Source organism: Ixodes scapularis, unplaced genomic scaffold (assembly GCF_016920785.2).
Source record: "Ixodes scapularis isolate PalLabHiFi unplaced genomic scaffold, ASM1692078v2 PGA_scaffold6__148_contigs__length_123643588, whole genome shotgun sequence".
NCBI classification, from domain to species: domain Eukaryota; kingdom Metazoa; phylum Arthropoda; class Arachnida; order Ixodida; family Ixodidae; genus Ixodes; species Ixodes scapularis.
In genome coordinates, this window is record NW_024609881.1 from 28,311,363 (window position 1) to 28,321,743 (window position 10,381).

At 51.2% G+C, this 10,381-nt stretch overlaps 1 non-coding gene across 1 annotated transcript; it reads left to right on the forward strand.

Annotated features, from left to right (window-relative positions):
• Window positions 1-904: 904 nt before the first annotated feature.
• Trnap-agg lies at window positions 905-986 on the forward strand. Its single transcript has one exon. It is a non-coding gene; the product is annotated as a tRNA-Pro (tRNA).
• Window positions 987-10,381: the final 9,395 nt, after the last annotated feature.

The window sequence follows — 10,381 nt, forward strand, 5'->3', positions numbered from 1 at the left end:
TCCTGGCACTTGCGCAGCACGGCTCTTTGACAGCCACGCGAAACTGCTCAACCTCGGCCAGTGTACCTCACACTACAAAAACACTGCGTCTCAGCAGTCCAGGAACACATTTCGAATGATCTCTGGCTTTTTGCACCATAAACAGTTTTGTGACCATGCTACTGGTATGCCCTTTTCAACTAACCAAGCTTTTACAGGAAGCGATCCACTATGTAACTTGAAGAAAAATGTTTTCGTGCACGCGGGAATTACCATTCTCTTGACTCGTTTTAGAACATCCTGCCCTGTGCCTGCGCTGTACAGCGCTTAATACAAGGGTGTGGAAAAAAGCAACTCGATCAGGTCCTTCGACAACCGCTTGCGTGAAACGCCTGACAAATATTCGATTGAAAAAATGACCGCATCTCCACGTGGTGAATGATGTTGATTGGGTGGAAGCTCTGGAGGTGCCGATGATACTGATTTTATTGTTCATAGGTAGTGCTGATGGTGCTGATTTTCTTTATTGCTCATAGGCAGTGCTGAGTTCCGGGTTGCCGTTTCGACTTCATTATTACTGCTTTATGGTCGCTCAAATGCAGAGCCAGTGGTTCTTCTAGCGGATCAGCTTGGATCCGCTAGAAGCCGTGGGAACGCATCTCCACCGCTTAAGTTAACGGTTCATGTCAGAAAGAAAATGTGTGGTATGGAACGTGGTTACATACGCATTTGAGCATTTGACCGCAGCATCCTCTCGTCTATAAACGTTGAGCCAATCCATGCAAAGTTTAACGCGATTATATACGCATTTGACCGCAGCGCCCTCTCCTGTATAGACGTTGATCGGATAAATGCAACGTTTCATCCATGACAGAAACCCCAGCTCTTGTGTTACTACCACATCTCAGAGCCCCCTACTCGTCCCGCAGTCGTGGCCGAGTGGCTAAGGCGATGGACTAGGTTTCCATTGGGGTCTCCCCGTACAGGTTCGAATCCTGTCGACTGCGCAAACATTTTTTCTTTTTATGTGAGCGCGGACGCCAGACGGACGGACGGACAAGGCTAGACCCTAAGAAGCTTCGCCCATAAAACGTGTTGCCCAAAACCGATAGGCCCCGATAACTTCCTTTAAATAACCCTAGAAACCAAAGCTGATTTCATCGCTCGTCGCTACTCTAAACTCGGGCGGCAGATTTCGCAGCCTTACCTAAATTACAGTGCGTAAAAAGGGGCTTCTCTGGTCTCGAAGAAAAAGGAACCTCTTGACCAGCTGTCTAATAAACAACTGCGAAAACCCGAGACCAGCGGACTTGACTCGACGAAAGATATTTGATTGACTTGTTCTTTCCCACGGCGAACACCAAATAAAAACAGCAAACACCCGATGCATGCGCTGAATATTGATCCGTGAACAATGTAAACTCGGCCACGCTGGCACTCGCTCTTCGGCTGCGCATGGCATTTCTCCCTCCTCTAAAAGCGGATCGTCTCAATGCGATGTGCCGGAAAACAAAACGGCAAGAAAAAATAATGAGAAACTACGTAGAACTGCAAGAAAATGTTTAGCTGGGCTTGTTGGTTCATGACTGGAAATGAGCGCCAAAGGAACAGGGACAGGTGAAGACGTGGACGACAACACGGGGCGGGCACTCGCAACAGAAAGTTTATTAGAAAACTCACATGCTTAAATACCTAAAATAAACCTAGTCCCTTCCAGCCGTCCCCCCGTCTCTTTCTAAATATAAAAGTTCTTTATCTGACAAGGCCACTGACGACTCGCTGATACAGATATCAGCCCCTCTTGTTTTGATGACGAATGCTTCGTGAATCTCCCTGGTTTTCTTTTTTTTTTTTTGCTGTGTTGCCTTAGGATGATTGTGTTTGACAACTTCGAGGTGCACGGGCATCGATCACAATGCAAGACCATATGGCCTGACGGCGTTGGTTTGGTAGTTGCCGCGTGCTCCCTCGCACGATCATTAATGCAGCGGCCTGTTTGCCCTACATACGAGCGCCCACAGGATAATGGTATATCGTAGACGACAGATGGTTTTACAATCCACAAACATCGTTTGGTGTTTCTTTTTGCATTCGTCACTAGCCTCCTTCCGGAGCATTTATCCTTCTGCACAAGGCCGAGAGTTTCTTCGGGGCCGAAAAAACAACCGGAACGTTGTAACGCTCCGCAACTTTTTTTAAGCTGTGGGAGATAGCGTGAAGGTTAGGAACGATGGCCGGTCTGATTTTTTGCCGTTCACAGGCGTTTTGGCGAACACCTCTATATTTTCTTTTCAGGCTATCTGCTGCGCCGGTCAGAAATTTCCGCGGAAAGCCCGCACTTTCTAGACGATCCACCTGTAACAGGAAGCTCCTGCCCATCTCATGATGACAGGATTTGACCAATGCAGCTCCGAGACAGGACCGGGCGATACCTCGTTTTACTAGTTTTGAATGTGCGGAGCCGTAGGAGAGTACACCCTTCTTAGAGCAGGGTTCATAAGCCCAACAAATCTGGTCTTCTAGAAACATAAGTTTTAAATCTAGAAACCGCAAAGACCCCCCCCCCCCCCCCCCCCGAGGTTCTTTCATGAGTAAACCTCAACCCATGGGAGCAGGCCGCAAAACTTCCATCAAATCAACTGCAACCCCATCAGTGAGCACCTTAGGTGCGAGGACAATGACGAGGTAATCATCAGCATACCTAAAAATTCTAATATCGCCTTCAATCCCAAGTTTTTCAGCTATACCTTCGTCACAGTGTGCTAAAAAAATATCACACAAGACGGGGGCAACTCGCGAACCAATGCAAACGCCCTGTTTTTGCACATGCACCTCACCATCAAAAGACGCAAAGGTATGTTCAAGATAGAAAGACAGGAGTTCCGGAAGGCCGTTTCTCCATTCCTCTCGATGCATTTGGTTACAGCTGTAAAAAGGGCCTGATGCGGGACAGAGTAAAAAAGATCTTCAACATAGATTGAAAAAGTATCACACTTCCCTCTAGACCAACGCCTCAGGAAGTCAATCACCTCATCTGAGCTACGGACAAGGGACCCATCATGCAGTTTCAATCACGAAAGGCGCGTTCTGAGAAGGGTGGAAAACTGGTACTGCCACAAGTCTCTTTCTGTTACTGTCGCCCTAAAATGTTTAGGGCAAACAGGCCGCTGCATTAATGATCGTGCGAGGGAGCACGCAGCAACTATCAAACAGACACCATCAGGCCATATGGCCGTGCATTGTGATCGATGCCCGTGCACCCCGAAGTTGTCAGTAGCCTGGGCCAGTAGTACTTTTCCCGAATCCTGGCGAGCGTCCTGCTCTAGCCAGATGTCCAGCCGTCGGGTCGTCATGGCATCCTCGAAGACTGGAAGGAATAACCAACAGCCACGCTGCGTTGTTGTTAACGAAGTTCTCTTTGTACAGCACCCCTTGCAGTATGGAGAAGGTAGGCAGGATGCGCAAGAAAGCACGGGGAACCGCACTCGCTTGTCCCAATAGGTGCTCGATGAGCGCTCGTAGTCCAGGATCGTCTCGTTGGAGTGCTGCCATGTCGCTGACATCCGGAGCGCCGAGGAAACACTCATCGTCGTCGTCTTCGATGCAGGCAGGAGCGGCCTCGACTGGGGCCTTTGACAGACAGTCGGCGTCATTGTGCTTCCGGCCGGACTTGTACCCCACGGTCATGTCGAACTCCTGCAGTCGTAGGCTCCAGCGTGCGAGGCGTCCGGAGGGGTCCTTCAGATTCGCGAGCCAGCAGAGCGAGTGGTAGTCTGTGACTACGCGAAAAGGACTTCCATACAAATAGGGGCGGAACTTTTTTATTGCCCAGACGACAGCAAGGGACTCCTTTCAGTCGTTGAGTAGTACTTCTCCGCCTTAGACAGCGTCCGACTCGCATATGCAATGACTCGCCCTGCCCCGTCTTGTATTCGGACCAGTTCCGCGCCAAGACCGGTCTTACTGGCGTCCGTGCGGATCTCTGTTTCAGCGAACTGGTCGAGATGGCCAAGAATGGGGGGCGTCTGGAGCCCTCGTTTGAGCTCATCGAATGACCGCTGGCGTTCTTCTGACCATTCAAACTTTACGGCGTCCTTCTTGAGGTGCGTCAGCGGTGCGGACAGCTTGGCGAAGTTCCGAACAAACCGTCTGTAGTAGGCAGAGTCCGAGGAATCTTCTCACGGCTTTTTTGTCAGACGGCGGAGTAAAGGCAGCTACGGCGCGGGTCTTCTCGGGGTCAGGGAGAACACCTTTGTTGTTCACGATGTGGCAAGGAAATTTATTTCACCACAGGCGAACCGACACTTTGTTTGCTTGAGTGACAGGCCGGCGGTCTTCATGGCTTGAAGCACGGCTCGAATTCGGCTCAGGTGTTCGACGAAATCCCGTTAAAATACCACGGCATTGTCAAGATAGACAAGGCAGCTCTGCCATTTGAGACCTGCCAGCACGCCCCAGTGAAAAACACAACAGGCCGAGGGTTGGTGTGACTTGATGTTACACCAGAGGTTTTCACGGATGTGATTTGGGACATTTTTTACAGCAATCTGGTGTTCTGGTGTGACACCCGGAATCTGGTGTGTTGGTGTGACACCAGCAATCTGGTGTTTTAATGTGACACCAGCAATCTGGTGTTTTGATGTGACACCAGCAATCTGGTGTTTTATTGGGACATCCGGTTTTGTTGTGGTGCAATACCAGAGCACTTGTTGACTGGGTGCTGCTTTACTCACAAAAAGGGTACAATGATAAGTTTGACAACAACGCTGCTGTCATAACTACTTTATTCAGAAAAAGGAAAAAAGCACAACAGTAAAGCTTCGGAAGCTTTACTGTTGTAGGGAGTTGGCCGTGATCAACTGGAGTTTGTCCGGAGTCACTGCCATGCATCGAAGAACCGGACGCCCTGTCGTTCCGCGATTCTTGGCCTTTCAGCTTGCGGTGGACTCGTGTCTTAGTTACGCTGATCCGTTCCGCGTACCCCTCCGCGCCAGAAATCTCCTCTTCTACATCATATAAGACAGATGGCTCGATTTACTTGTCCAGTTCTTTCAGGGAAGCCTCCTAAAGTTGAAGAATATCAAATGTTTCTTCGAGCTCACCTTTGTCGGTTGGATCCGTGGCCAGCATGACACCAATCTCGTTGATGATCTTTGTTGTGGCGGCTCGCAGGGTAATCCTCTTTCGCTTCAGGCGGTCGACGACCTCCTCGCTCGTAGTAGGCATGATCTGGCCATTAATTCCCGGTTTTCGGCACCAAAAACTGTAATATTTACTAGCTTTTTTTGTTGTTTTGCTACCGGACCACGTCTAACCTTAGCTCGTCGGAAATCAGAAAAGTGCACCAACGCACATCTTTTCGGCTTCGACTCACAAAGAATTTGAAGGCTTCTTTATTTTCTCAAACTTCAAAAAGAATATTGGCAGAAAGTGAAAGGAAACCCCCGAAGAGGTGAGCGCCCCAAGCTACTCAAGGCCGCCCGGGAAAGTGCTGGGGACGAGGGGTACACTTCTTAAGCACAAAGGAGCCCGCCGCGGGTTCTCCGGCAACCACAAGACGGGAGCAAACGAGGCACCGCTTCGGGGGAGGGGTCGTCACACAAACTGATCAAAAACGCGCTCGCGAACAGGGGGAAAAATAAATAAAAATACAACATTGGTGTCACATCAAACTGCGTGGTGTGCACACCAGGCTGCGTTGTGTGCACATGAGCCGATGTGGTGTGACACCAGACTCTCTTCGTGTGCCTACCAGGCTGGTGTGCGCGTACACCAGCATTTCTGGGGGGCACACCAGGCTGGTGTGCTCGACACACCAGCATTGCTGGCGGGCACACCAGACTCGTGCGCTTGATACACCAGTATTGATGGTGGGCACACCAGATCCTCTGTTGTCACAACAGGATTTTCTGGGGTCACACCAGGATTGCCTAATGTATTTTTCATTAGGGCGTCGTCGAGCATTTCCTGGGCTTGGTATTGAATCACCTTCCTTTCCTTTAAGGAGACTGGATACTGCGACTGGTGGAAAAGGAGCGCATAGTCATCGGTAATAATGCGATGTTTCGCCATTGGTGTTTGGCGAACTTTCGACGACGTGGCAATACAGTCACTGTATTCAACGAGGAGCTCAACCAGTTGCCGGCGCTTAGCAACTGGGAACTCGGGGTCGATGTGGAGCTGCGGCGGCGACGTCCTCTTCTGTTGTGACGACGAGATTTCCCCAGAGATTGTGGTGACTAAGGTTGGCACCTGAAGCTCCTCGACGTGGCCCACGGTGGTACACTTCGTTTGGTGCTGCGGCTCCTCTCGAAAGTTCGTCACGAGAAGAGTTGTACGTCCTCCCTAAAGATCCGTGACGCCTCGTGCGACGCCAACTCCTTTTTCAAAGAGCAGTTGGACGCTGCCTTTCGAAAGAGCTTCACCATGCATGGCCGTGTCTGTTATGACGGTGACAAAAGCACTCGACTGTGGCGGCAGGTTCACATGGTCGGCAATAACTCGGATCGCCGTTGGCGTCGTGTTGGTCTCCACCGGCGGCTGAACAAGCTTTTGCAGTGTCAACTGGTTTGCCCCGAGGTCGATGACGGCGCCATACTCGCAGAAAAAGTCCATTCTGAGGAGAACGTCCCTCGCACAGTTTTGCAGGACAACGAACTTTACAGGGCACGTCTCACCATGGATCTCGACGCGAGCAGTGCATCTTCGGACTGGCGTGATGAGATGTCCCCCGGCTGTCCGTATCTGCAAAGCATCCGACGGCGTCGTCACTTTCCGAAGGCGTTGGGAGAGCCTCCCAATCAGGACGTAATATTCTGCTCCGGTGTCGACGGGAGCCGACGCGTCGTGGCCGTCGATATCAAGGTTTAGGTTATTCTTTACCGTTGCAGGAGCGTTGTTTAGGTCTCTAGTAGCGTTCGAGTGGGTGCTCTCCGGCGTTCGTGGAGGATATTGACGTCGGTCGTCTTCGGAAACTCCACTTCCAGGGGTTGACGCGCCTAGTTTCCCCGGCGAGGAGCGAGGGGTGACAGGCTTTCACGTCGGGGTCGGTGCATCGGCGAAGCTGGACGTCATGGCGACGGCCACCGGAACTCTTGGCGGGACGCAAGCTCGGGGCACTGAGGTCGTCGCAGGTACTCGTCGACCTTCCGAGGGTGTTCACCATATAGGGGACGTGTGTTGTTCGGGTGGAACCCGCGCAGCCCGAGTCGTCGGTGTGGGCAAAGGCGGTAGGAGTGATCGACTTTGCCGCAGTGATAACTAAGCGGTCGTCGATCGGCCGTGCGCCACACGTAGGTCTTCCTAGGCGCTGGTTGTACGGTGCGGACGAGCTGAGTCTGCCCTTCCCGACGTCAGAAAGTCTGTGGCGCTAGTGGGTCATGTCGAGGCAGCGTCGAATACTGCTGGGACGCCGGCGCCGGTCTCCGAGCTACTGCGGCGTAGGTCAGAGCGGGCTCCTTGGGTGCTGCTACTCTGGCAAGAGCCTCCGGTTGAAATGCCCGCTGGACCTGCTCGCGTACAACTTCGGCAATCGACAGCGCAGTCGGCTGGTTGTCAATAGGCAGGAGCTTCCTGAGTTCTTCCTGTACGACTTCGCGAATGATCTCGCGGAGATTCGGGCTGTTGCAGCTGGGAGGCGAGAGGGCACCGACGCCGCGAAGTTGCTGGTAGAGGGAGGCCCGTGCTTGCAGGGCACGTTCGATATCTGTGGCTTTCGTGACAACTCCTTTCACTGTGAAAAGCAGGGCTCGCTCAAGGCCTCCGAAGATGTTTTCCTTGACACCTCGCATCAGGATTCTCAGCTTCTTTGCTTCGGAGGCTTGAGGAACGGCACGGTTGGTGAACCACAGGACATCTTCCACAAAGCTAACGACGCTCTCGTTAGGGCCTTGGATTCTCGCTTGAAGAAGCTCTTCCGCGCGTTCTCTTCGTTGTTGGTTCGTGAATGTACTTCGCAACTCAGCCTTGAATTGCTCCCAGGAGGTGATCAATGATTCGTGCTTCTCGAACCAGTTCAGGGCGGTTGCTTCCAAGGAGAAGTAAGCATTTTGAAGACACTGCTCCGGTGTACACCCGTTATGACGGGCCACTCGTTCGTACTGTTAGACCCAGTCGTCGATGTCTTCGTGGCTTTCGCTGTGTAAGGGAGCCGGTGTCTGAGGAGCGACGGCCAGGTAGACGACGGAAGGGGTCACCGAAGTTTGAGAGGACTGGCTGTATGGTCGACTGGAATTTCCTCGATGGTTCTGGCAGTTCACCACACTCTGGGGGCAGTCCCTGGATGCGACGGCTTGCTCGGGTTTTGGCGTTTTCGGCTAAGGGTAGCTTTCCGGAGCTGAGCACCTCACTTGGCCGGGATGTCTTCGGAGGGGTACGCTTTACGGGCATAGGATGCAATAGCCAGCACCTCCACCAAATTTCATGAATGACAAGTGATGAGGTGTCGAATAGCTGAATGAACTGAACGTTTAATCGGGCGAAGTTGAGCCCAAAACAAAAAAGAGAAAGGCTAGTGTCGCAGGCGTGGATGTCAGCGAAACAGCAGGATCGAGCGCTGGGGCGAAACTGACTCCGCTCGCCATTTTGAGTCCCTTATGCACCCTTTGTGGGTTTCTGGAACATTCGGCAAGGTACTTTCGGCACTCAATCAGACGAGAACGTTCTCGAACTTACGAGAACGCCAAGTTGAAAGAATAAATAAAAGGACAGTCCGCTGACTGGAATCGAACCTAGGCCTTCTGCGCGACAGTCAAGCGCGGTAACCACTCGGCCACGCAGGCGCTCGCTCGCGGGCGTGCGTGGCAATATATAACACCAGCGGACCAGGCCCGCGGAAGTCTTCGCCCGGTTCCCGGCTGGTCATGGTCCATCCAACGAAGCAGGACCGCGGCCCACTTCCAGCAGACCCGCTACAACCGGCGCCAAATGAAGTGTACATGAATCAACGGCGCTGCAACGCGCACCAATTACGCAAACGAAGGCACCAGAAAGAAAGAGAGAAACTGCATTCTAACGCGGATCGTCTCGGCATAATATTGATTTAACATTGTCACCAGCATCGCGTGGCTCTGAAACTTTGGTAAAATTTGTTTGCTTTATTCTGTACATTCTGCTTGGTGTCCTTTGTCAAAAGTATTGCATTTTGTGAGCATTAGTTTCATCATCCTCATTAGTCTTTTGCACTGGTCGAGCGTGCCAAATTTCACATGCTCGTTTTATGCCTGGTGAATTTTCTTCGTCAAAATTTTCGTGCAGGTTCGTAATTAGCTAAATATTAAATTTCAGACTGAAGTATCTTGAAGTATGCCCATTCATCAACATTAGTGTGCTGTTTTAATACTCGAACAAAGTTATTTTTGTTGAAATGCTTATCTAGGTTTGTTTTATTTAGTTCTTTCCCTGTTATAGATTCTTCTTTCTTGCGGCCCTCGAGACTGCGATAAATCCTTTATCCGACCCCTGAGCCAAAACTTTTGGAGACCCCGGCTGTAGGTCAATATGGTATTGTCGTATAGTAGGCGGTTGCCACCCGCTCTTCGGTCAGAGTGCAGGCGACGAGGCGCTCTTTAACAAAACGAACGTGCCATAAAATTAAGTTTTCACGGCCGTTCCACATGGTAGAATTTTGCCTTCCAGTTAATCCAATCTGAGTTTTCGCATTTCGAAGGTGTCGTGGAGGCGTTTCTTTACGCGCACTTCTTGCACGGATAGCAGCGGGTCTCCTGGAAGCGGGCCGTGGCCGGGCGTCATTGAAGAGACCGCGGCCAGCCGCGGGCCCGTTGGAAGATTCTTGCGGGCAGGATCTGAACCGCTCTCCAGGGTTTGGAAACCCCGGCCCGCGGGTCACATAATCCTTGGGATCCTGCATAATCCTTCGGGTCAGGCTGAAGCTTATCATCAACCTTCCAGAAATGTATTGCGGTAACCCTTAAATCACAGTGATCTATGGTACGTCAACTAACCCGTAGTGTTGTTTGGCACGCCAATTAACAGGATTGACTGACTCAAAATTGCAACTATGTTCGAGTTGGTGTTCGTATTTTTTTTAAGTGTTGCCTAGAAACGTAAATTGATAGTAGGTGTGGTTTTCACATTTTCTCTAAATTGTGCCTCTGTGTGTGTATGCGCAGGAGGCGGTGCAGTAGAAACTGGAGAGCGTAAGTACCTTTCAAAATCAAAGTCAGCCTCCTTGTCAACTACAACCGTTTGTGAAGAATGGTCTTCTCCCGAGATGAAAAGTTAGCGCCGGCTCATGTGTTCTTTTGAAAAAGGGAAGGGGAAATAGAAAGTTAACTACCTCGAAAGCTCCTCTTCCGATGTGAAGCTTGAGGCGGTTACCTTCTCGCGCATCGCTGCTGAAATCTATTTTTCACTTTGTTCCGCACAGCCACTGTTCCGCACA